A 23,882-nucleotide genomic window follows, 5' to 3' on the forward strand; every position below is an offset into this window, starting at 1 on the left:
GGGGTAGGGGTGGTGGGGTTGGACATGGTAACACACAGGGGTCAAATATGAAGGTGGGAACTTTTTCCGAAAATGAAAATTAGGTTACTACCTGTAAATAGTTAAAAACTTCACCCATTGAGAACTCAAACTTTAATATTTAACCTACTGCTTTATCAAACATGAAACAAACTGAACCCAACATTGCAGAAACAGTAAATCTCTACCTTGTATGTATGACTTATGAAGCACAAACCTGGTGGAGAAGCAACTGAGCGCCGTACAAAGGGGAAAGACCCAGAGGCTGCCAGTAGGATGCCGGGTAGCAGAGGACCTGGGATGGGTAGAGAGCGCAGAGGATGGAGAACCTCAGAGGGGAGAAAGGGTTCAGTGGAGCTGTGAGCGATTGGTGGGATGCTCTTTGATCAGGAGGGTATTCATGTCCTTCCTGAAGTGTATGATGAAGGAGAACAGTCCTATCTGCATTGGATTGCTTTTTCCGGGGATCGTGTACACAGCAGGAACAGACCTGTTTCCTGATTTCTTCCACCTCCTGCAATTCTGATTCCAGCTTAGATGGTGTGACTATTTGTGGTGCATTATCCTCCAGAGATGGTGCTTTTCTATGCCTAGTTGGGTGGTGTTTTGGTTGTGACTGCTTTGTAGATGATGCAGAAAGTCTTGAACTTGAAGCATGCTTGAATGTGTAGCTAGGACAGCACCTTGAGAATGGGGGCAAAGTGTTTGAATTTTCTTAGTCCTGTGATGAGGCATGCTGCAGTATGCTGGGCAGCTTTCAGATGGACCGATGTGGAATCTGGTACTCCTGTGAGTGAGGTGTTGCCACAGTTGGGTTGGAGATGACCGGGGCTTAAACGACCAATCTGAAACTCAAAGCATGGGTAACAGGCTTAACATTGTGGAGGAGTGCAATCTGGGAATGCATCTGTAAGTGGTTTAAACCATGCACTCCACCTAAGTCAATGCCTAGCATGTGATGCCCAACTGGAACCCTTAATTATATATTTTTATGTCTAAAGTTCTTTAGACGCCCCTCTCTTTGAATCCCCCCCAGTCTCACTGAACCAAGAAGTAGGTTGTTTTGCAAAGTTAAAAGATTTATTTTATGAATTGAACAATATATATATCACACTTTTATGAATTTGAAAAATATCTAGATATCACACTTATATTTATACAATGATCAGCGTTGGCTGGTATTACAATCAACAATCTCTTTAATCAGTAGGAGTATGGATGAGAAGAATAATGTAGCAAGATTGTCCTCTGGCCCCGGCTTTGTTCATCGCTTTTTTGGGGGACCTCAAAGAGTCAGAAGAAACCGTAAGAGCCTTTCCACCAAAGCTGGGTAAGGATAACATATCACGCTTATTGTATGCAGACAACTTAATATTACTAGACCAAACCCAAATCGGCCTACAACGCCAACTTGCAAACTTGGCGCAATATATGGAATGGAACAACCTGCAAATAAATAAATCGAAAAATGAAAATACTTATTTTTTGGGAAAAGTGCCAAGAAGATCCAGGCGGGTTTCAATTGGGCGCTGGACAAAGAAGAAATCGAAGTGGTCCAAAGTTTTAAATACTTAGGAGTCCACAACGACCACTTGGCAAAGGAAGTAACAATGCAGGGGATTGTATGGGAAAATACAAAAAACCTTGCGGCCCAAATGAAAACCATAGACCGAAAATATGGCAAATACTCCTTAGTCCCAATGATAGAGTTCTATAAAAGGAAGGTGGTGCCAACCTTGACCTATGGCATGGGAGCTACTCTGAGCATGCCAAAGGACATCTGGCGGAAACTAGAGAGCCATATCTGGAAAACGGTCCTAGGACTGCCCAACGCTACCTCAATGGTACTTATCAGAAGAGACTTGGGTCTACTTTCCCTAGAAGTGACAGTGGGGTTAAACGCTATGCAACTCTGGAGGAACACTCTTATACAAGACAGCTTGCCTATCTATAAGATACTCGCTGACGAAATGACAAACCATCACTTGGATATCTTAAATAAATGGACAGATAATCTGAGAGAAAAGCTTACTGAGATCGCGTGCACTGAAGAGGATCTAAAAAACAACCCAACGAGAGTGAAATCAAAATTGGAAGCTCAGGATTGGATAGAAACCTTGGAAAAAGCCCAGATGAATAAACTGACTAAAGATCTCCCACCAAATTTCAACAAATTAAAAGAACCAATGGGATACTGTAATAGATTTCCAAACAAGCAACTCAGAAAACTGTTCATGAGGGCGCGCTTCAATCTCCTTCCGACACGTGAAATCCAAGCTATCAGGAGACAAACTAATGAAAAGGCCTGTCGTCTCTGCAACAAACAAGACAAGCTAGAATCGATAAAACACCTTCTGATATACTGTCCATACCTAAGAAAAGCAAGAGCCACATACCTGACTAGCCTGTGGACAGATCGTTCGGGAATATTAGAAGATGCAGATATAACTTGGTGGAACAGGCTGATGTCAGGGGAGAAAACAAAATGGACTATAGCAACTGTAAAAATCTTGGAAAGTGCATTTGAATTAATTTCCTCAAAAACTTCGATGATGACCGTCCACGAGGTCCCTGATGTGGAGCATGGACTTTAACAGGGGAGATTGGACGGCCAGGGAGAAACCGTCCCCCGTCAGAGCTTCAACTGTCTGACTGTTGTATCTTTCATTTCATCGTGTGGCTCTTGTAAGATGACCAGCATCACTTTTGTAAAAATTACTAAGGCAATTACACACGAATAAATAAAAAAAAAAATAATAATAATGTAGCATAGAATAAACTTTGTGTGGGTCAATGAAATGCAATGATAGGAAATTAATGCAGCACAGAAATAATACTTTTGTGTGTTCAATCAAATGCAATGTAATCACTCTTTCCCCCTGATGCTACTCGATCCCCCCTAATATGGAATATAGAGATGGAAGGAGAGAAAAGAGGTTTCAGGAATAAACACTACAAATGCAGTGTCAATCCCAATTCCCCCAGCAAGCTTATAGAGAAACAGGAATGATTTCAAAACAGGTCACTTGCTTTTGAATGTGATTTTAAATGAATAGGGAAGACACTAAAAATGACTTTAAATCACTAAATGGGATTCAAAACTAGTGGGAGCCACTTTGGATAGCTTCAGGTAAACACTAGCAATGTGGATTGAATCACTGGCAGATAGGAAACTGAATTCAGAGGTTGAGTGCAAGAAATAGCTATTTTACAGGTGATGATATTGAGCCAAATGCAGATTTGCGGCAAACTTTTCAGGGCGTGAGAAATGTGGTTACAGAAAAAGTAAAAGGGGTTAGAATGCAGTTCCTTTGAAAACTGAGGATGTTAGCTTCAATTTGGCACTTAGATTCCGTTTCTAGCATGTACGGTTCAGAAGTTACAGAGGTTTTAGTAAAGGTCAATTTTTCTCAAAAAGAGTCAAGATTTCAATTGAAAGATGCATTTTTGAATTACAAACAAGAATTTTGTTAACACTAAGGTTGGTTATGAAGATGCAAGAATACCAACGGACAGCCACCAGAACAGCGGCGCCTCAGCTCTGACTTTTGCCCGCCAAGACACTTGTCCTTCTTCAGCAAAAATATTAGCGCAAAGATGATATTATCACTACAATTATCAAAGGACTATATGGATAAGGGAAAGATTCAGAAAAACAAAAGAGATTCTACAATGCAGTCTGGATATGCTAAAATTATTTTGGATTGGATTACTTAAGGCTAAGAGATTGGCTATGGACAATTCTATGCTAGATACTCACAACTATGGTTTTGGAATAGGCCCGTCAAAGATCTGGTCAAAGGTTTTGGACTGGAATCTGCTAGCCACCAGACAGGATTCAGGCGCTTAGTTCTGCTCTCAGCAAGGCACTCTGGTCTCTGCACAGCCTCTTGTTCTGTATCTGATGAGTTGATTCTGGAGTTACAGCTCTGCTCTAATGGTTTGGATCTCTGGTTTCTGGCAAGAGTTCGTGGCAAAAAGCAGAAAACAGCACAGCCAGGCTGTTCAATTTTAGTGTGCACCTTGGAAGTCTGGGGTTAAAATCAGATTGAAAGATTTTTAAAGGCCAAGCTGAGAAGGGTTCAGCTTTGGAATTAGGCCTTTTGCTTTCATAGTTCTGGATTCTGGATCTGGGTTCTCCTGCAGAGCGCTTCACCAGTAAATCAGTTGATAGGTCAATGTGTCTGTGTCTAGGTCCTAAACAGTACCTATTTATCTATTTCCAAAAGGGGTGGGTAGGCTGATTATACTAACCCCTCCCTCTAGGGATCCGAATGGTCAAAATATTTCTCCTTTCCTGATTCGAGAAGAAAATCTAGTTTCATAGTGATGCTGCAATTTACAATACAGCGAAAAACCTCCCCTTTGTTTCTACACAGAAAACCTATTTTTCAGATAAAGCATATTTACAATATCACCAATTTGCTAATAATACATATTCACATCATATATTAAAGAGAGCACGTTTCCGTCCGAGTCTCATCTTCTTAAGAGTTTCGGTTCAAAACTGACAGTTTTTCGCACTTTTGGTTGGTTACCCAATGTCAGATCTGTACACATTTTTCCACATACATGCACACGACATCTGGGCATAATCCTGTAAACTTTCGTATTCCTAGCATGATCACAATTGCTACAATATCAACATTTAAGTGGTCCGGTCTCTGAATATCGCACATATTCTAGAGTAGTTTCAAACTGTGAGCAGAAATTTCATTTTAACAACACTATATTTACAGATTTCTACCAGTTTTGTTCAGAGTCTTTTTCAAAAAGATATTTTCTGTGCTTTCAGAATAAACAAAACTGTCTGTCCCCACCTCCAAGGTTTGGCTTGGCCAAAGCAACCTGAGCCTCTTCCTGCCAGCAGTTGTTTTCTGTCGACACCCGAATTTGCATTTCCTTTCAGTTCAAGAAGCCTATTGTCTCTTTCCCAGAGCAGCGGAGCAAATCCCCTCCCACCTCCATTAACCACCCCATTCCAGTTTCTGAGCTGAGAGCAGGGGGGAAATGCTTTTGTTTGGGAGAAACTGTGGAATGTCTTTGAAGTCCAGTGTGCTACCATTAATTCACTTTAAAACACTGTATAAAATTGGGCTTTTCTAAAATACAATTTACACCTTCTACAAATATCCACACACATCTCTTCATTCCAGTCTTTTTAAAACATAGAAATCGAATTGTAGCAACCCATATTGCTTTTAATGGCAAGTCTCTTCTTTTCAATAATTTCATTTTAAGACACAAGCTTCAAACTAACAGTATAAATTCATGACAGCTTTGACACAGTCGAGTAGCGGTACTGCGCCCATTTCTGACATATTTTTCCCTTGCAAGCACCTTTTGAATGTGGATTGTTTTATGATGAAAGGTGTTTCTCCTGACATTGTGCATATGGGGGTTCCTTAAATAAGGTGATGGTGAACACCCCACATGGATGTTGGATCTTCTCTGCTGTTTGGGAACCATGATTTTGTACTTTCAACAGCCAAGGAAAAACGGATTTTAAACACTTCTGGATTTTCCTGGAAATGCAGCACTGCCTTTTCAAGCAGTTTTATTTTACTCTGTGGGCAGCCGAATGCCAGGTTTTGGCAGTGTGGTCTCCTGTTTTACCACTGACATAGGCGAAATGGATTGGTGCCCTATTTTTCAGGTTTCACTGTGCACTTCTCAGCGATTTCTAGTGCACATATGGCTTTTCGGCGGCCATTCGGTTGTTTTGATGAAAGCAGCGCACAGTGATGTTGCAGGGCAGAGCTTCTGGGTCAGAAAATCCCACACTGCATGGCGCTCCTTGGCAGTGTGTATTTTGAATGTGAGATCAAGTAAACACGAGAGGTTTTGCACTGGGTGAGAGTTGAGGTGTGAAAGAGTTTCATGTCATTCATGCCAATTGTGGACTTGGCCTGCTTGGTGGGGTTTCCTGGGAGATTTAATCGTGTCTTTGTAAGCTTGAGCTTCAGGTAGGTAAGTGACACCCAGGCTTGGATGAGGGACTGACTCGGTTGTTAATGAGTTCCTCCATGTGCCAAGGTGTTGAGGGATTATGTTTGTTGAGTTTCAGTAGTGCATTGGTGTTGGTGGTCTCAGTGGTACGCTAATCCGGGCATTGGCATTCTCTAAGAGGTCAGATGTGAAGGCCAAGGTGATGTTTCCTTCCAATATTTCTATGGGACAGTTCATGAAATAGTGATGGGAAGTCTTGGTCAGTTTGGGTTTCGTCCCTATGGGGGAAAGGTGTGGTGGAGCATGATGGGTAGTGGTGCATGGTCTCTCTAGTCTGAAGGCAGAGGGTAACATATGCTTTTGCTGGAGAGAAGGTGAATACCTGGTTGAGTGTGTTGTCTTTGTTGTCGGTTAGTTCTGTGATAAGATGCATCACAAGTTTTGCCCACTTAGCAGGCCCCACCCACCTAGTGCCTTCCTGGTTGCTGCCCTTTTTTCCATACTTAGGGAGACCTCTAGCCTCTTTTCCTTTGCAGAGATGGGGAGCAGGTGCAAGTGGGTCTAGGTCACCTGGGCTAAGCCCCGCCCACCTGGTGCCTTCCTGGTTGCCACTCTTTTCCCCACTTAGCAAGCCCCACCCACCAGGTGCCTTCCTGGTTGCCACTCTTTTTCCCTACTTAGGAAGCCCTCCAGCCTCTTTTGCTTAGCAGATGGGGAGCAGGTGCAAGTGGGTCTAGGTCACCTGGCCTAAGCCCTGCACACCTGGTCCCTTTCTGGTTGCCGTTCTTTTCCCCAGTGAGCAAGCCCTGCCCACCTGGTGCCTTCCTGGTTGCCACTCTTTTTCCCTACTTAAGGAGCCCTCCAGCCTCTTTTCCTTTTAAGATGGGAAGCAGGTGCAAGTTGGTCTAGGTCAACTGGCCTAAGCCCCACTCACCTGTTGCCTTCCCACTCACCTGTTGCCTTCCTGGTTGCTGCTCTTTTTCCCACTTAGCAAGCCCCGCCCACCTGGTGCCTTCCTGGTTGCTGCTCTTTTTCCCTACTTAAGGAGCCCTCCAGCCTCTTTTCCATTGCAGGGGGGAAGCAGGTGCAAGTGGCTCTAGGTCACCTGGCCTAAACCCAGCCCATCTTCTTAACCCTGCCTCTTCCTTTCTGCTCTTAACTCTTAGACCAAGGGCGTCTCTCGCCAGGGCGTCTGTAGCGAAGGGCAGATGAAGAAAAGGGCAATTCATGTGCGAACCAAGAGGACCCAGGGCCCGAACCCCTGCTCAGACAGCAGGTAAGCATGCACCAACATGTGTTTTCTCCCTACAGGCCATCCCCACCCTCTCTGGTGCCCTGTGATGTTCCCTTGTGCCCCCCTTCTCGCACACAGATGTTGCCTGTTTTGCTTGATTCTTCTACCCTGCTCCCCCTCCTCCACCTCCAGCCTACTTCTGCAGGAGTCTGTCCTTATACATTCTGGTTTCATCATCACCGTCTTGTGGCCAATGCTGCATTTTACTTTTATGGACTTCATTGATTCATGGTGCGTCACCCTTTCTCAACTCTCATGCTGGACTTCCTTTGCATCTTGTACTCATGGTGGCCCTGAATCATGCTGTTCCCATCTTCATCTTCTATCCTGGCTTGCAACATTATGTGTTACTACTGACTTCCGCAATTGTATTCACTCCCCCCTCTTGCTTCTCCACTCTTTTTGACTGCTTACTCTCTGTTCTCTCCTCCTCTCCCTTTCTCCCTTTTCATATCTCCTCCCCTTACTTTCTTCTATACACTTACTCTATCAAATTGTCCCTGGACCTAGTATGATAGTAACCTTGTCTGTCTCCTCCCCCTCCCCTTTTTTGTCCCCCCCCCCCCTCAGCACTATCTGAAATGTCATCAGGCCTAGTACGATAGTCGCTTGTTTTGTTCCTCCCCTTCCTTTCTGCACCCCTCTGCCTCACGTTTTGATTTTCTCCGGCTCTACCAGAAATGTTGTCAGGCCTAGTATGGTAGTCACCTGTCTGTTTCCATTTCCTTCCCACTCTCCCCCTCCCTTCCTTATCTAAGTCTCTTGCACTATCTCTATCTGAAATGTTGTCAAGCCGAGTACGATAGTTAATTTCACATCCTTGCTGTAAGAATGTCATTATATTTTCCCATGTTCCCTCCCTTGCCTTGAAGCCCTTTGAAACACATTGGGCTTCATTACAAATTTGCCCGTCCGGGACTATGGTACCGGAAAGCTTGCTGGTACTGTAGTTCCCGGACTGGCAAACTATGAGTTCTGTGGGTGGGTGCCTTCCCGCCCCCAGGGTCGGACCTTTGGCTTTGTTGGTTTGGGGTGGTCGGTGGAACAGGTGGATGGTAGCTGAGCATTGGTGATAGGGAAGTGGCAAGTAAGGAGTTCCATTGAGGCTTGCCCTGTGAGCTCCGCAAGGGTGCTTGTCCATGAGGTGTTGTGGCTAATAGTGAGCCCTCCGCCAGTCTTACCTTGACAGTCCTTGTGTATGATTCTGTAGCCTGTGGTTATGAGGACATGAATGATGTGTATGCTGGTGGATGTGTGCCTTGTCTATGTGATAAAGCCTGCATCTATGTTGTGAGCAGTGATGAGGTCAGCAACGTCTACTGCACGCAGTACTGTGGAATGAGCATTGATGAGCATGAGACTGCATGCCTGTTTGTGTGGTAGAATATGGGTGGTGATGAGAGGGATGTGGATGAGGTTGTGTGGGTTCAAAGGGGGTGAGAATAGGGTGCAGACTGTGAGTTTGAATGTAAGGGTGAGGTTAGGGAGCATAAGGGGTGAATGAGGTGTGATGCACGTGCTGTTGGCTTATCTAAAATGCATAGAGCAGGGGTTCTAGCCCTTTTCAGGCCCCAGAAAAAAAACAGGATTTGCTCCTTTCATCATCTGCACTTCACTTTGGATGTCTGGGCAAGAAACCTGTGATCTAACAGTTAAGAAATGAAAAGAAGGGGTAGGGCTACGCAATTGGGAGCGGCAGAGGTCACGTGACCTAGATCCATTTGTGCCAGCTGACCAACTGCAAATAAAAGAAAGTTGCAAAGCAGCTTAAGTCGCGAAAGAAAGAGGTGGGACTAAGAAAAAGAGTGCCAAAAAAAGGTATCAACACATTTCTAGTGATTCACAGGTGGGTGAGGAGGAGTTCACGTCACCTAGATCCAACAGCTGACCAACTGATTTCGTTTGGATTGTTGTTAATCTGTTCTTGTCTTAATATGTTCTTAGTGTTTTGTGTTTCTGGTATATTGTTGCTGTTTGTGTACTTGTTTGTACGTAGCATGTGAGTGTTAGTAGCGGTTTGGTGTGGAATGTGAAAAGACAGCAGTAAGAGTACAGGTTTTTTTAAGATCGTTGTTTGTATGTGTTTATGTTATTTACTGTAATGTGACTGTTAGGATTATTGTTTAATTGGAATGTGTGATTTTAGAATATATTGTACGTCAGATATACATCAATGCTAACCGCGTGTTTTTAGTGGTTATTTGTGAGGGTGAGATAAGGTGCCAACCATGCCTGTTTTATTTTATGTTTATATTTGGTGTTTAATAATAGGTTAAACTTTACCAGTGCCATTCCCAGCATTTGTAGGTAGACTAACCTTTTATAGGTAGTAACCTTAACTTTTAAAAAAAGAATTCCCACTGATTTGCTTCTTTTGGCTACCACATTGTATTATACACGTGTTATTGTGAGCATATTAATCCAAGTATATTTTGGTTGGCGCTCTTGTGTATGGCTCTTGTGCAGAATTTGTATTCTGTGTGTGTTATCCTGAGGATATTATTCCAAGTGTATTGTTTTGAGAGCAATGTTTTGAGTGAATTCTGTTGAGTTCATTCTGTTGAGTGGTTGTTTAGATTGTATTGTTTTAGCTTATTTGTATTTGTTTATTATTTGTATCCCACACCTAACCCTGAGGTAACTGGGTGTTGGAGAACTTAACATGTTACACACAAAAAGAATATTTACATAAGAGGACATACATAGTGATGCGGAAGGGTTAACCTGGGATACATAGAGGTCTGACCTTCAAAATAAGTACAGTTAGGATGAGATCAAAGGAATAGTAATATAATAATGGGGCTGTGGGGATAATGGGGATACATAGAGGTCTGACCTTCAAAATAAGTACAGTTAGGATGAGATCAAAGGAATAGTAATAGAATAATGGGGCTGTGGTGCAGGATCCCTGGGAGTCCTCAGTTATTAGGCTTGTTTTGATTTGCAGGTATTGTGTTGAGTGTAATGTTGTTGGTCATGGTGTGCTAATGGTGTGGGCTTGAATCCAGGGTATGTTGTGTATGACTATTGTGCTAACTTGCACTCCATGCATGTCATTCCAAGTGGATTATTTTCAGTGTATTGTTTTCCGGTAGTGAGTTTCTTCATGATATGTTCATGGTGTGGGTATGCCAGCAGTGTCTGTTGTGTCTGAATATTGTGCTGCATTGTAGTCTTTGCATGTCATTATGTGCATATTATTCCAAGCATATTGTTTTGAGAGTATTGTTTTGGGTGTATTGTTGTTGGTCAGGGTGTGATCATGGTGTAGGCTTGCACGCAGGGCCTTTTGTGTATAACTATTGTGTTAACTTTAACTTGTAGTTCATGCATGTTATTCCAAGTCTCTTATATTCAGTGTACTGTTTTCAGTGTACTGTGGTTTGTCATGGTGTGGTTATACAAGCAGTATCTGTTGGGTGCCTATTCTGCTGCATTGTATGCTGTGCATTTTTTTCCAAGTGTATTGTACTACGTTTTTCTTTTGTATATATTGTTTTGAGTGCATTGTTGTGAGAGTATTATTTTGAGCATGTTGTTTGGTGTGCTCACAGTAAGGGTTTTGTATGCAGTAAGTGTTGTGTATGACAGTTGTTGTAACTAGTTTTACATGGATGTTATTCTGAGGGTACTGTTTTGAGGGTATTTATTTCAGTGTATTATTTTGATGGTATTGTTTTTGGACAGGTTATGCCAATGGTGTGGATTTGTATGCAGTGCCTGTAGTATGTGACATTTGTGTAGAGTTGTGTTCTATGTAGGTTATTTGGAGTGTGCTGTTATGAGTGTGTTGTTTTGGGTGTATTGTAGTTGGTCAGGTGTGGTCATGGTATGGACATGTATGCAATGGCAATGGTGCATGGCTATTGTGCTGACTTGTAGACCATGCATGGTATTCCCTTGAGTATTGTTTTGAGCATATTGTTTTGAGTCAGGGTGTGTTCATGGTGTAGGCTTGCATGCAGTGCCTGTTGTATATGACTATTGTGCCATATGGATCCGGCCCATGAGTCTTAGAATGCTTTAGTGTGAGTGTATTATTCTGAGTTCTATGTTATGCTAATGGTGTTTGTGATTGCACACTTCTGCCATTTGCACGATCTCTGGGCACTCTGGTGGGCCTTGGAGAGAGGGGGTTATAATACCTTTACATCTGTTTACAGGTCTCTTCGTATATGTTTGGTGTCAAGAGCATAGAGGCGTTAGTGTCCACAGATAGGAGCCTTGTGTGACCATTGTGTTAGGATGGACTGGCCGGCACAGTGATGTGTACGTTCATTGTAGAGTTGTAGTGCTCAGTTGTCTGATGTGGATTGGGAGGGTTGTTTAATTGCTGCACGCAGTGGCTTAGTTGGAATGCATATAGTTTGAGTGTAGAGGTAGCGAATGCTAGGGTGCGGTGGTAAGTGGAGGGCATAGTGGGCTACTTTGAGAGTCCATCCATTGTGGCCAGGGTGACTTCTCCATATGGATGACCTTCAGGTGAGGTATTTGTGTGGCGATGTCCTGCGGCACCCTGATCTGAGCTGGTATCTCTGGCAGGGGTTAGTGTGCAGCATCTGATCCTGGATGGTAGTGGGGAAACAGGGGAAGGAGTGATGACTCAGGGAGTATGCAGCACTGGGGACCAAAAAGACAGTGTTTGAGAATAATTCCAGAGGAGAGTCCAGTTCAGGGATTGCAGAGAGGGCAGAGTTCTGCTGGGTTCCCTAGAAATAACCCAGCATTCTGCAAGCTCAGGTGTGATATCCAAGAGGCAGTCACAGGAATGACATTGGGAGTCGAGGAGCAAATAAAGCAGTTGGGCCTTATAACTGCCTTTGGAAACATGGGGCTGAATTACAATGGGCACCAGTGAGCTAAACCTCCAAAAATTACAGTGAGAGACTGTAGAAAAATTACAGAGGGATGCATTATTGAGAACCAGTGGATATAGTCACAGTGGGGCACCAGGGAGCAGGATAGTATAAGCAAAGAAACTACAATGTTGAGCAGGTTAGTTTAGGGTACCCACAATCCAGCCACATTTAGCAACGCATGGCATGGCCTAAGAAGGCATGATGAGATCCTGATCAAACCTAACAAAGCATTAGAAGTCATAGCAAAGCTCTCTGCACTCCTACCAATGTCTTCTCCAGACAGATCCCATTCCATGTTCTCACTTTCCTCATGTCAAATAATCCCTGTCTCTCTGTCTCTCTCTGTCTCTCCTCCTCTCTCTCCCCCCTATCTCTCCTTCCTCTTTTTCCTCCCCTCTCTCTCCACCCCTCCCTCTCTCTCGCTCTCTCTCTCTCGCTCACACACACTCGCCTCTCCTCTCCTCTCTCTCTCTGTTTCTCTCTCAAATAGATCCATTGTAAACTGTGTGCAGTAATGATCTGGGAATTTGCAGTCTGGAGACTCCACTCATTGCCATACGCAGAGTGCTAAGTGTTATGCGAGGCATGCATATTTGGTTCCGAGAACAGGTTTCCTGAAATATGAGGAAAACCTCAGTAACTCACTTCACCTTTTTTAGTATGTTTGTTTTTAGACTGTGTTCCTTTTACCCGCACCGGCCAATTCGTAAAAGTGATTTGAGAGAGCTTTTAGATGGAACATAGTCTATGAGGTTTTCTAGAGGTAGTGGAGGGGACAGGAAGGATAGAGACAGGGCCGATCTTACAACAGATTGCACCCCAGGTGGGAAGCATCGTCGGCGCCCCCCCTCACCCGACCTGTGATCTCTTGCATGTGTCATGGGCTGAGCAGCAGGAGTGGGGACTATGAGTTAACAAAATTGTCAATGCTCGCATCTGCTGAATTTCATGAACCTCAGAAAACAGCAATAAGAGGGTCAAACCCGAACAGGCCTGGTTATGTTAGTCTGCTTTTGCTCTTCATTTTTAGTAACAATGGCCAGTTTGCTGCTGTGACTCAGGTCAGAGAATCGATAATTTCAGATCTACACTAATGTCATTCGTACGACCTCAAACATTTAGCCACTCTTAAAAGGTGATGAACTGGTCTTGAACAGTGTTACTCGAACCTCCAAGAACAAGCACCATCAACATACCCACCGAGAGCTGTACAAGCCCGTCTATCTCAGCGTTAAAATACATGCATTTATGCAATATGTATTGCATCAAATATTTCACGGGAAGTTAAATATATTTAGGAGGGACACACGTAAACAATATCACTACTCCATGTGAGTGGTAAAGTGTACTTTAAACATATGCAGAGAGTTGACATGCATGTACAATTCAACATAGCTCCCAATGTTAATGTTGGAGAGGTGACGTTCTAAAATTATGACATTACAATGTGGACTTTGCATTGAAACACACTTCAGTTCATTACCGCAGCAAAGAAATGGCAGTTCGAGTGTTGGGGTTTGTTTCGCTCATGCTCGCGAACTCTCACAATTCTTAAATGTTTCTTTCGTGATCACTCATTTTAGCTCCCGACAGCACCATGAAACTGTAAGATCTCAAAGAAAAACGATATCTACCATCCCAACATGAAAACAAAAACAATCAAATTCTTAAAGGGTGGAAGGCAACCTTTTCTTGGGACTCGTTAAGTTTACTTTTTGCAAATTACTAGTCGCATGCTGCTTGAATAACAGCGGCCCTTGCATATTGTGCAGTGTATAGACGAATTTCGTTTCAAGGGACATGGAGTACTGCGGGTATCAGGGGAAGCATCTCCAGTGTACCCCAAGCGTAGTGCGCTTTGCCCTCCGCCCTCACCCCCGAGCCTTGCAGCCTTGCGCTTTTTCACATTCTCCATTATGGTAAAGAACATTGTCCCGAGCTTGGGAGAGAAATGGACTATGCAGAAGGAGCTGCCTCCCCAGGGTGTGTTTAGCTGCTGGTGTATTAAATGCTGAAATGGGTGGCATCAAGAGCCCCACGCTCTGAAACACCTTTTGCGCACTGGTTGGTCACATGACAGAAAGTGTGAGCAGGTGATTCCCCAACACTTGAACCATTATTTAGAGACCTGGCTTTGATTAATGTAGCGTTAGCTAGTCATGGCCATTTCTCCGTGTTTGTGTTAAAGGAGATCGGAAGCTGCACCGTGCAGGTATTTTAAAGGCCCTGAATTGATGCTACAGCATGTCGCCCCCAATGGAACAAAGAAAGTGAAGCATGCATCCTGCAAGTCTGGGTATTTGCATTATACGGAAGACGGGCCAACCGTCCACGGAGACGGTTTCTATTGTAGTCGCTTTCCCAAGCCAGCTGCTGTGCAGACTTCACTCAGCTTTTGGTCCAGCGCCTGCATCCATCCTTCACACCAAACTGCACAAGGCGCGTTCGTGTAGGTGTTTGTTTATCTCGTTAGACTGGCGTGATTGCTATTCCAAACAAAAGAAGCACAATGACAAAGAAGAGTATAAGACAAGTCTGAGCGAACATGTATGAAACTCTTGCACTAAAATAAAGTCAGCAGTGCGTGCCCAGGAAAGAGGGAACGACGAAGAATATGCTCGGGAGCGGGAACTAGGGGGGCGTAGTAACCCCCAAACCGGCCCAAGTGTGGTACCGGCCCCCAGGGCCTCACCCTCTAAGTGATTTTGGGCCGGCCACGGGCTGAATGGCCGACAGACGGACCAATCCAACCCCGCTGGAAAGTGCAACTGACTAAGATCTGCTGACAGTGACACTCTGCGCAGGTCTTCCGAGAACCGGCCTTTTGATCTCCTGAGGAGAGTCCACCACCAGTGCTCGCTTCCTTTTTCATGACTACTTGAGCCTTGACAAAAGTGTCTAGCTTTGTGGCCTCCAGAGGCTGTTCTTGGATGGCCCAGTCATCTCCGCAATACCATTTTAAAATAAATAAAACGCCTATGCAGCAATAGGCCTCGCCTGCGAGGACGGGAGCAGGAGGAAAGAAGTGTGCTTGCCTCGGCAGGCTGTAGTTACTGACGGGTGTCCTGAAACAAGGCCAATCAGTGAGGGCAGGATGCAGCAACTGTTTGTATTTGCTGATTCTGCTCCTGCTTGGCAGTGTGTGCTTGTGATGGGAACAACTTCAGTATTTAGTGACCCACTCGCTCCTCTTTTCCGTAATGGCCGGGCATGCCCAGGAAAGAGGGAACGACTAACAATATGCTCGGGAGCAGGAACTAGGGGGCGTAGTAACCTACAAACCGGCCCACGCGTGGTACTGGCCCCCAGGGCCTCACCCTCAAAGTGATTTTGGCCTGGCCATGGGCTGAATGGCCGACGGACGGACCAATCCAACCCCGCTGGAACTTGCAACTGTCTAAGATCTGCTGACGGTGACACTCTGCCCAGGTATTCTGAGAACCGGCCTTTTGATCTCCTGAGGAGAGTCCACCACCAGTGCTCACTTCCTTTTTCATGACTACTTAAGCCTTGACAAAAGTGTCTAGCTTTGTGGCCTCCAGAGGCCGTTCTTGGTTGGCCCAGTCATCTCCGCAATACCATTTTAAAATAAATAAAACACCTATGCAGCAATAGGCCTCACCTTTGAGGACGGGAGCAGGAGGAAAGAAGTGTGCTTGCCTCGGAAGGCTGTAGTTACTGCCGGATTTCCTGAAACAAGGCCCAATCAGCAAGGGCAGGATGCGGCAACTGTTTGTATTTGCTGATTCTGCTGCTGCTTGGCAGCGTGTGCTTCTGATGGGAACAACTTCAGGATTTAGTGACCCAATCTCTCCTCTTTTCTGTAATGGCCGGGCCGACAACACCAGCCAGCCCCAATCGATCCACATTTTAGTTCATGGCCTGGATGGTGCCTGCGGCGCCGGCACCACCCGGGGCCGGGGGAAGGTAATAAGGCAACAAATGGTGCTCATTTATTTGCCAATTGCCCTGCCCTGCCTGAGGACCGAGGCCAGGCCTGTTTCTTGGCCCGGGCGAGGCGGGCAACTGCCCAGGGCGTAATAGCCCCAGGGGGTGCAATTGCTCCGGTCCCTGGAGCCTCTGGAGGGGATGGAATTCCCCAGTTTGTGGGGCAGCGCATTGACGCGGGGAAAGTTCCGCAGGTCAGGTGCTGGCGCTGCCCCTTCCGACTGTAATGTCACGTAGTACATAAGTACTACGTGACATTACAGAAGTCAGAGGCTCCCTCTGACCACTTTCGTGCCACTTGGGGTGGGGGTTATAAGCACACCAATAAAAACACTTTAGGTCCCCCTGCAGCTAAGACCAGCCCCTTCCATCACAATGCCGGCAGGAAACTGCTAATGGTGGCCCATTAGTCACTAAATGGTTTTGTGCTGGCATTGAGATGGGAGGGGAGGTGCAGTGGGCTGTGGGGAGTGGGCCTTGCAGGGATGTACCGTAGGCCCCGACATGGTACAAACAGAGACCCGTTTGGGCCCAGGGTGCGTCCCTGCAAGCCCAGAAAATGGCCCAAGAAATTGTTTAAAGCAGCGCTATTTCTTTCATGTCGATTCTTTTCCAAACTATACATCAATTACACTTTAAACCACTTCCGTGGCAATGGTGATGAGTTACTTCACTATGCGGATAATAGTTTTGACCAGTGTTGCTGAGCAAATATTCTTTAAGCCACCAACCGGTTAATTTATTTATTCATGCAATGTTTGTCGGGTAAATGGAGACGGATAATTTATTTATTTATGCAATGTTTGTCCGATATCTGTATCCGACAAATATTGCATAAATAAATATGCAGGTACCCGACAAACATTGCATGAATAAATAAATAATCCTGGTCCATGTATCCTTACAACAGCCAAGACTTTACTGTATCAAAGCATACACTTGATTCCCATTCAAAGAATGTTAAAGTGATTGTATATTGGGTTCAGGTGTCTCCTTGTCATTGCCCTTTTGACTTAGGTTGCCTCCAAACCCCCTTCAGCATCTTGTGTTCTTTGTTGGTTGTATATACTGCATCCTATGCCATATTCATGGCCTCTTGGTGTGCCCAGTCCTCATTATCTGCAGCCTAAGTGGGACTGGGGCATAAAATTGTCTTGGGCACCAGTGAAAAAGTGGCCCACCGTTGCAAATGGCAATTCATTCCTTGTGTAACGGACTGTTTGACTTTGGGTAGGAGTTCCTTAACGGTGTAGTTTGGGAAGGGTGCACAGGGTGCAGTGGGAGTGGTGCGCGGGGTGCAGTGGGAGTGGTGCGCGGGGTGCGGCAGGAGTGGAGCGCGGGGTGCGGTGGCAGTGGCGCATGGGATGGAGTGCGGGGGACGCATTCCTAGTGTTTCACCCTGGGCACCAAATGGACTAGAAACTGCCCTGGCCGAGGCCACAGCCTGCAGCAGTGCCAGTGGTAGAATACATGTGTAACACGTTAGTTTCCTAACATTATAAAAATGAACAGGCACATTCATTTTTATAATGTTAGGAAACTAACGTGTTACATGTGTATTCTAGCACTGGCACTGTGGACTGCTGGTGCAGCGCCCCCTAGAGGCTGATTGACGTCAGTCAGCCGCCTGGGCTGCTCGATGCAAAGACCGGCCCTGGATGGAGAGAGAGGCAGAGAGAACCAAAATGGCGGACGCCTTCCCCAACTGTACAGAGCTCTTGCAGCTCTCTGGTGTGAGGCTGGTCCCTTTGAATAGGTGTGCTCTTTTGATGTCTGGGCCCAGGACGGCTGCCTGTTGTGCGGCTGTCTCTGGAGGTGGTTGTTACTTACCCTTAAGAGAGATGCATGTCTTTCAGGTTCCTGTCCTGTAACTTTGGCAGGCTCAGCCTGTCTGGCCAGAATACACATCACCTTCGACAGATGAGCTGACTCACAGGAGCTGACACATGTGTGATATCAAATTGGATGTGGCTACATGATTATAAGCGGGGCCATGCATCATGCCTGGACTCAGGCATGGCTTATTTTAGAGTTTACCCTGCCACCAGAATGGGCTACTTATTATCATAAACGTTTTGGTGTAGGGGTGCATATCTTAAATATAGTCCCTATGCTGCAGAGACTTGGCTGTTTGATCCAGTTGTCAAATGGGCACCTGTGACCTCTAAACATGCTCTGTGCCACTGGCAGAGGAGGCGTTGAAGATCAGGATACTGATGCAGCAGGGTACATTAAGTGTTTATGAACAGGGATTCTGATCAGCAGATTACCCTTTCAGAGATGAAATTACCTGCACCATTTTATTAATTAATATAAATTGCAAAAGCTAGGGCTTTAGCTCCCTTGCCAGATGGCAATTTATCAAAGCATGCCTCACCAGGACCTCATATCAGCGTTCACAGGGGCCAGAACATCCGATGATGTGGCTGCTCAGTCTCTCTTTGTCCACGTCTTCCCATGGACCTTGGGCAGGCTTCTTTTCCTTGAGTCAGGGTTGGTTTAGTCAGCTCATGGCTTCACACAGTCACCACCTTTTGCCAAGTGGTGGACTCCCTGCTAATGACGGAAGTGGCTTTACACGTGCCTCCTTCTCAGGTGACCGCTCAGGACAGAGCAGACTCAGCTCCAGTTGTGTCTGCCTCTGCCATCGCTGTTGCCTCTGCTGCATGATGTTAGGCTTTTTATATGAAATGCAAATTGTATTCTTGCGTTTCAACCATGCTGATTTGTAAGGCTCTTTGGTTGTTTTTCTCTTGCGTCCGGATCCGTTCCCACCTAACATATCTCCTTAATTAAACCTCTTTGCAGTGCTGAACTACGTTCACCAGTCCGTTGATGCTAGCGGGATTGTTGTTACACTAGCCTTTCATTCTGTACGTTTGGGAACTTCTTGCAACATGTTCCTCTGACTCTGTGCTTGTGTTGACCAATGTAGGGCCAGTCTGCCAAGGTGTCACTAGTGCGCTGCCTGGCAAGGTCTTTCTGTTGGGTACTTGTAGGGAAGGTATATCAGTAGACTCCAGCTGATGCAGAGGTATTGTCATCATATAAGGATGTATTAGAGATGCCTGATTAGGGAATGTGATTGGTTGGACACCGTCTTGATGGCATGTTTCTGGGTTTCTTTCAATGAGGTTCATCCATACCCTTGAGGCTGCAATACCAAACCTTAGTGGGGGTGGTGCTCCTGCTGTATCCCATTCCATCCACTCTCTGGGAGGCACATTGCATAGAGGCCGGACCTACCCAGTCCTTCATAACTCACCCTCAGGAAATAATATTGGGGAGTCCATCCAAATCACTACAGCATATGTAGATACAGGGCCTCATTACACAGTAGGCGGTAAGGGTTTACCGGTACCGGTATTTTACCGGTAAAATACTGGTACCGGTCAACCCTTACCGCCTTACTACGAGGTCCCTTTGCGGGTTGGGGAATTTAACGCCTGCTTCTTGCAGGCGTTAAAAACCAACCCGCAAAGGGACCAGGGAGCTAATTACGGTACCACAATTTGCGGTGCCGTAATTAGCACCTTCCCCATTCCCATTATGCCCTATGGGGCAATAATGGGAATGAGGAAGGGCAATGGGAGAAGGGGGAATTACCGCCCCACCAACCTTGGAATAGGGCGGTAATTCCCCTTTCCACCAGGCGGTGCCGGTATTTTACCGGCATGGACCAAGGTGCTAATAGCACCTTGGTCCACCGCCATCCGTGTAATGAGGCCCACAGTCTTTCCTAAAAGGTGAATATCTCAAGCTTGGCTGATCGGAATGTCAAATATTTCAAATAGTGACGCAGAAACCGTTAAGAAATGCAGCACAAAAGCATGTATTTTTCAGCAATGATTTTGAGCAGGACTTGATTAAACTTCCCCAAATGTGACAAGGGTGTTCAGATCTGGTTGTGACTTATGCACACCAAATATGGTTACCTAGAATATATGTGAACAAGAGCTACAGAGGAAATCTATTTGGCATTTTCCTGTGTTGTGTCATGTAAACATATCTATAGAGTCGCGACCGACCAAACAGTTACAGTTACATGACATTTTACATAGGAAAATTAAACTCCTGTGGCTTTACTTCTCATCCATGTAATTTAACAACCAAATTTGGAAGACAAATGATCCATCCAGTTCCGAGCACTCATGCCGCACTTGGGAAGTGCAGAGAAGTGCATTGGCACAGTTTTGTAGCAGTACTTGTTTGGAGTGTTGGAGATTTTGCTCTTTTGGTGATTGGTACGTCCTCGGAGCGCAGAGTTTGGAATTTGTCTACTCTCACCGGAAACTGCTGAAATCCGCCCCACCGCGCAAAGCGCGCATTGGCACAGTTTTGCAGTTTGGCAGTAGGCGGATTTGGCAGTTGGCGGCTGTGGCTATGCCAAGGACTTTAGAACTTCATACTGCCGCTGGACCTCTGAACAGTTGTGAGTAGTTGAAAGTTCTTCTATTTATTTTACATGTTCTGCTTCGCTCCTATAACACCTTTAATGGAGGGTGAGTGTCTGTGCTTATCAGCGTTGATCTAACAATTCTTGAAGTAACCTGGTCGCAAGTGCTCAATTAAGTGCATGGACATGTTTCTGAAGTGGTGGGAGGGAGCAAGTATCCTGTCCAGTACTGACCAACCGACCAACTGCAGAAAAACATAGAGACGTACCGGTGGAAGTTGTAACATGCTCGGGTTCTCTTACCCCTGTTCTGGTGCAAGGTCCTTCTGAAGAGGCCATGGTGTCTGAACTACTGACCGATTTGGGGGACCACATCTAAGCCTCAATTGAACAAGTCTGAAGTTGGAAAGGCCTGAAAGAAATATAATAACTTGGAATCTGGTAAAATGACACTGATAGCAGGCCAGAGAATTACAAAATTATTTCCGCATTCTGGAACTACACAGGAGATCCTACACATTAGGAGGTTGTGCTTTGATAACAAGTGTAAAGACTGTCAGTTGGATGTAGAGTCTTTGAGACACCTCTGCTCAATTTGTACATGATATTGTATATTTAAATGAAAATGTTTTCTGGCATATGATTTTTGGTGGCCAATCTATAACTTTATTAATCAAAGCTGCGTCTTTCTTAACGAATTTGAAGCTAATTGATTAATTGTAACATCCTCGTACCTGTTTCTTTTTTGCTTTGCGTTTATATAGGTACAATTTTATGGAATTGTTGATGTCTAATATGAATCTTGTATTGGATATATGCATTGTTGTCATATAAAGTATTGTATGTGTCCTTTTTCTAAGGTTATTATAAACCAATACAATAAAAAAAGCTTTAAAAAAAACGTTTTAATGTACAAAAAGGATGTTGGAAAAAAGGTGTTTTTTTATTTAGCTTTCAACTGACCCACAAAAAAACAGGATTGTAGAATGCATATTTCAAAACGGTGTGCTTTGATTTGGGGGATTTTTGGCAAACAGCTAGCCCCTACCCCAAACAGGTGATACCACACACATTCATTATTTCATTATTATTATTGGGCTATGTGTTGAGTGCAGACCTAGTTTCAGGAAGCAACAGAACACTTTACACGTCATAGGGGAAGTAAATAGTGAGGGAAGCAATGCTACAAGGAAGAAAGGAGTTCAAAAACAGGGAGGAGGGAAGTAACCAGAGCAGGAAACAGTGGGGGGAGCAGTTCGCCCAGTCTCAGGTTACGTGTGGCGTGGAGGGTGTGTGGACCTAAGTGTCAGGAGGGAGGAGCCATTCCTTGAACAGGAGCTACTTCCTGAAATGTAGAAGTGAATGGGGTGATTTGCACTTGACGGAAAGAAGGTTCCAGAGTCTGGAGGCTTGCATTGAAGAGGCTTGGCCCCTCGTTCTTTCCCTACTGCACCAGTGGAGTTCAGGTCTGCACATGTCCGTACTTCTGGTGGACCATACTCCCCCAGAGTCGTTGAGCTAGATATAGACAACAGACAAGGGACACAAGTCCACACCATGGGCAATAACAATGAGATCAGAAATTGCGAAAATGACATGCACCCAATACAGATCAACACAATATCCATTCTCAAAAAACTCTGCATGCAAGCCCAAAGCATGAGCACACCATGACCCACACCAAAGCCCTCAGAATAATATGCTCGGAATAACATGCACAGAATACCGTTCAGTCCAATAACCGTATAGAAAAGACACTGCATACAAAAAAACCATGTCAAAAACCAATCAATCATAATAGTATGCTCAAAACAACACACAAGAAACTAAAATAATCAGAATAGTCATACACAACAGGTACAGCATACAAGCCCACAACATGACCAATACAAATATGCAAGAAATTATCTCAAAATAACGCACATATACAGAAATCAGCGCAATCATCGTAGGCCAGGGAACAGGACACAAGCTCACAACGTCACCAATAACAATGAGTTCATAATATTCCCAAATTACATACACGTAATGCGTCAATCACAATACCCACGCTCAACAAGAATTGCGTGCAACCCTGCGCACGCAATTACCAACACCAATGCCCACGGAGTAATACACTCAGAATTATAAATTCAAAACAATATGCATGTGATACCATTCTGCACAGTAGCAGTAGGCATAAGAAAGAGGACATCAGGGGAAAAAACAACAGGTGGTTTAAAAAAAAGTGAAGGTCACTATCAATACAAGTTTAAGTCCACTAATGTTGGGAAAGCCAACTAAGGCACACACACTTTGCACCAATAAAGTATTCCCCAAATCCAATAACGGACATCACACTAGAAGTGATATCTTAATTCACACTGCTCTACTACTTCACAACACTAACTCTAGCCATTTTGTAGCTCACATCCATGCAATAGTTAGAATGAGACTTATGAAGAATTGGAGTCCCGTGGAACAAGGTTTGACTTATAGTAAAATGGATGTTGTTTGTATTAGGGAACTACTTCATTGAATATTTGTCCTCAGTACAAATTCAGATTCTTTCTTCTTTTTGCACCAGTAACAGATTGGTTTGGTGTCACAGGGTGCATTTCAGGGTTCCTTGTTCTGTGATGTAGATCATGTGTACCTGCGCACGCCACTGGGTACAGTTAATAGAGCCACGATTATTGATGGTGATGGTTAGGAAATATTTCCATTTTGTCTGTAATTTTCCTTCCACGTGTGAACCCCCAACTTTGTTGCTGTTGTCTGACCATCCTAGCCTGACTTTTGCCAGTGGAGCCCAGCCTTCTGCTGTACTCCACTGGGCTTTTGCTCATTTTGTTACGGGGAAAATGACATGCCCTTCAGACACTGGGAGACTTTGTTTCTCTCAGTCTTTCACTTTGTTGCTGGTTCTTAGCAACATGTTATCAGTGCATAACGCACATTCCAGTACAGAGCGTTGGAGTCTCTTTTTCATTTTTCAGGCCTTAGACACCCTCAAAGGATTTTTTTGTGAATGTAAAAATGTGCCTTGGACAGAGCTGGTGGCAGCTGTTACTTTGTGTGTATTTTCAACTCTTTTCAATGGTCCATACCACATTTACTGGGTTTGGCACAGAATAGTGGCCAGTGCCTAAAATGGCCATGGTACATGATCCTTTGTTCTGTTCTTTGGCCATCTTGTCCGTTTGCCTTCCCCAGGGCGAGCAGACCTGGCAAATTCCTTGTTTGGTCATGCAGATCCCCGTGCAAACCAAAGCTTTTGCAGGCTTCTGCATGCCTTGTGTGTGTGCCTCCAGTATGTGGGCTGGAGCTATCTAGATCAACATCCAGGGTGCCAGGATATCTGGTGTGCTGGGATGACTGTGACCACTGTGGTCCATGATTGGTCCACATCTGGGATGGCTGTATGTGAGCAGATCTC

At 44.9% G+C, this 23,882-nt stretch overlaps 1 protein-coding gene across 1 annotated transcript in view; it reads left to right on the forward strand.

Moving 5' to 3' along the window:
- The window catches only part of LOC138580188 (alpha-2-macroglobulin-like), a 450,387-nt gene that overhangs the window by 316,218 nt on the left and 110,287 nt on the right, over window positions 1-23,882 (forward strand). The gene's annotated exons all lie outside the window — the stretch shown is intronic.

Source organism: Ambystoma mexicanum, chromosome 3p (assembly GCF_040938575.1).
Source record: "Ambystoma mexicanum isolate Mex_15411 chromosome 3p, UKY_AmexF1_1, whole genome shotgun sequence".
In the NCBI taxonomy this organism is placed as follows: Eukaryota; Metazoa; Chordata; class Amphibia; order Caudata; family Ambystomatidae; genus Ambystoma; species Ambystoma mexicanum.